Source organism: Manacus candei, unplaced genomic scaffold (genome assembly GCF_025592945.1).
Source record: "Manacus candei isolate 608988 ecotype Guabito, Panama unplaced genomic scaffold, ASM2559294v1 h1tg000218l, whole genome shotgun sequence".
Lineage (NCBI taxonomy): Eukaryota > Metazoa > Chordata > Aves > Passeriformes > Pipridae > Manacus > Manacus candei.
The window spans coordinates 76,378-79,605 of record NW_026138266.1 but is presented as its reverse complement, the minus strand read 5'-3'; the positions used below and the strand labels follow the sequence as shown (position 1 = coordinate 79,605).

The 3,228-nt window shown below is 52.9% G+C and overlaps 1 long non-coding RNA gene across 1 annotated transcript; it reads left to right on the top strand.

Moving 5' to 3' along the window:
* The first annotated feature begins 1,003 nt into the window (after positions 1–1,003).
* Positions 1,004–2,592, top strand: LOC127464395 (uncharacterized). The gene is made up of 3 exons (XR_007901341.1): positions 1,004–1,226; positions 1,351–1,657; positions 2,159–2,592. It is a non-coding gene; the product is annotated as an uncharacterized LOC127464395 (long non-coding RNA).
* The last annotated feature ends 636 nt before the right edge of the window (positions 2,593–3,228 follow it).

Below are 3,228 nucleotides of genomic sequence, written 5' to 3'. Positions count from 1 at the left end.
GGCTGCAGGCACAGGTGACCACCAGAGACACCTGATGGAGCCCCTCAGAGACCTTATAAGGGTTTGTGTAGATGGGAACAGGTGTTGGGAATGTCCTGAATGTGCAACAGGAATGCAGGGAAGGAAAATGAGCCCTCCTGTAATGCTGACCCCTCCCATCAGCTGCAGTGGAGACCCCTCCGTGTGCCCTTTGGGAGCGGATTGCCAGGACCCCCGTGGGGCTGGGATCATGGCAGGGTGTTGTAAGCAAGGAATGCCTGGCTTCTAAACCTCACCAGCTGAGTCTTAGAGGCTCCTTTGAAGAGCTGATTTCAGGCAGCAGAATTGCCCCCCAGGAGGGACTCTGTGCCTGCTCTCCCGTGGCTCCAAGGGATCTCTGGCCCTTCACGCCGGCACCGAGATTTTCTCGGGAAGGGCCTCAGATCCCCGGACCAGTCTGGGACACAGGCAAGATCCCCCTGCATTTTGGGACCAAATTGGCCCCTGGAGGGACAGTGCTGTTGGTGCCCCCCGGGTTGGGGCACCCCGAGGACTCCAGCGCGCACCGAAAGGATTATTCGGGGAGATCCTCGGGGTGCCCGGCCCTGGGGAGCTCAAAGCAAGGTCCCTGCCATGGATTCAGGCATTGCTGAGAGTATCCCAGGGGTCCCTGTCCCTGCTAGACAGGGAGCTCTCTAATGGGCTGTAATTGGGTTCAAAAAGTGGTGCTCCAAGTGCCAAACAAGTGTGGGATTGGGATTAAGAAATGAGCAGTGAGGGTGCAATTGGCTGTTTGCTCTGGAATGTGACTGTGAGAGCTGCAGGAGTGCCAGGTGTGTGTTCCAGTCCCCAGCATTTGGTTTGCACATGTCCTGCTCAGACACAGGTCCAAGTTCCTCAGTCCTTAACCCAAGAGAGGGAGAATTAAGGACTGGCAGTGTTAAGGTGATTGGTGTGACAGGGGTTAAACTGGGAAAACACTGGGAAATTCCTGAGTTTGTCTGTTGGCCAAACTCACCCAAACCTGTGCTAGGAAGAGATGGACTGGAAAAGTTGAGGCAGAAATTAAATTGAAAACTGGGTCTATTGACACTGTAATTGCTGAAACTAAATGTGTCCAAGCAGCAGCTCTTGTTGTGCAGGGAATAACTCCTGTCAGCAGCAAGGCCCCCACTGAAGTGGCAGCTGCAGTTGTTCCTGTGGTGTGGGCCAGTGGAACTGCAGGAGAGTGGAAGAGGGCAGAACCTGTAGGTATTACCCCTGATGTGGGATCTCTCCAGGTAAGTCCAACCCAGTATCCTTTAAAATCAGAGTGCCAGACTGGATTGGTTGCAGGAACAGCTGAATTTGCTCCTCCTGGTTTGCTTGTAGGACATGAATGCAAGAACCTGCCAAGAAAAGCAATGGCCAAGGGGATTGATTAGTGCAGGACCTGAGAGAACCCCCTGAAATGACAACCTGGAGTAGTTTCCAGTATTGGATTGAAAAGATGGCCTTTGCTGCCTCTCCTTGATCAAAGAAAGCCGAGAAACCTTTGCTTTTGCAGGAGAAAATCTGAAAATCGGGCAGGAAGAAGAGAAGCCCCCTGACTCCTCCCTGAGCCCCAGACAGCCCATGAACTGCCTTGCTGGGAATGGTGGGACAGGCTGGACTCTGCATTGCTCCCTCGGGATGTGTGGTAAGACTGTTATGGCGACTTTTTGAATAGATGGTGCAAGGGCAGCCTTTAAGCAGCTGAAGCATTCCCTGAGGAGAGCTCTGGGTCTGCCAGATGTGTCAGAACTGTTGGAAGCATCTTTGGTGGGGAGGGCAAACAAAGGCCAAGGTGTGCAGTGACCCCCCTGAGAAGGGACTTTGAGTTAATGGCATCCCTGCAAGTGAACTTTGTGGGCTGTTCCCCCTGTAGGGCAGGTGATAGTTCCAGCTACAGTGATGGGAAAAATGGTTAAAAGGGAGCCCCAAAAGCTGGAAATCCTCCTGGAGGCTCTTGGCAAAGAGAGTTTGCTGAGTTCCCCCTGACAGAAGGACAGTGATAGCTTTTGAGTGCCGGTAGATCCTTTGAATAGACAGCCTTGAGTGTGTCCTTGTTGCCCCAGTAGGCCTTGACCACCTCCCCATCTTCCAGGAGATCTACATATTGAAGTTTCAAATGCTCTCCCTAACCCTTTGTTGGCTTGAGGCTCTCCCCTCAGGAACTGCAGGAACTCCTGGTGCCGCCTGGGCCGATGGATTGGACGCCCCAGCCCCTCCGTTCCTGCCCAGCCACTGGGGCCGTGTCCAGTGGTGGCACTGCCAGCCCTGCAGGTGAAGTGGGAAGGGCCTTTGCAGGTCTGGTGGGTCACATTTATAGCAGGTAAAGTTGCAGTAAAAGGACGTGGGGTCTGTTATTCTTGAGTTCAGAAAGCTCCTTTTGGTTGGTGAGCAGGACAAAGTGGATCCTTAAGAGTTCCCATCCGTGTTTGTGTCTCAGCCTGTGTTAGGATTCAGGGCTGTCAGTTGTTGTCACTGAGGAGTCAAACTATGCTTTAAATAATGAGACCCTGGCCTGATGGCCCAGTGTTAAGAAAAAAGGTGGAATGCTCTCTGAGTGTTGAGATGTAACAAGGGCTAATCCTTTTTGCAGTGGGATGGAGCCTGGAAAGTGCACAGAGCTGAGCCCAGGGATTGAAAGGGACCAAGCAAGGGAGGTGAAGAAAGAAGGAAGAAGGGAAGTGAGGCAGCAGGCAAGCAGCACCAAGTTGCTGTGTAAGCAGGTGAGTTGTGTTGAGGTTCCTCAGGCAGGCACTGAGGACTTGGAGGGCTCCAGACAGAGCAGACCTGGGAAGGCCCTCGGTGAAGCCCCTTGGAAACCTTCTAAGGGTGGGTGTGTATGGTGATAAGTGTTGGGAAATGTCCTGAATGTGGAACAGGAATGCAAGGAAGGAAAATAAATCCTCTCCTAATGCTGCCATATCAGCTGCACTGGAGACACCTCTGTGTGCCCTTTGGGAGCTGATTGTCAAGGCACCCGGTGGGCTGGGATAATTCAATATCATAGAAATAAAAGATTGCCTGGCTTATAAAAGTTGTAAATTGAGTCTTAGAGGCTCCTTTGAAGAGCTGATTTCAGGCAGCAGAATTGCCCCCCAGGAGGGACTCTGTGCCTGCTCTCCCGTGGCTCCAAGGGATCTCTGGCCCTTCACGCCGGCACCGAGATTTTCTCGGGAAGGGCCTCAGATCCCCGGACCAGTCTGGGACACAGGCAAGATC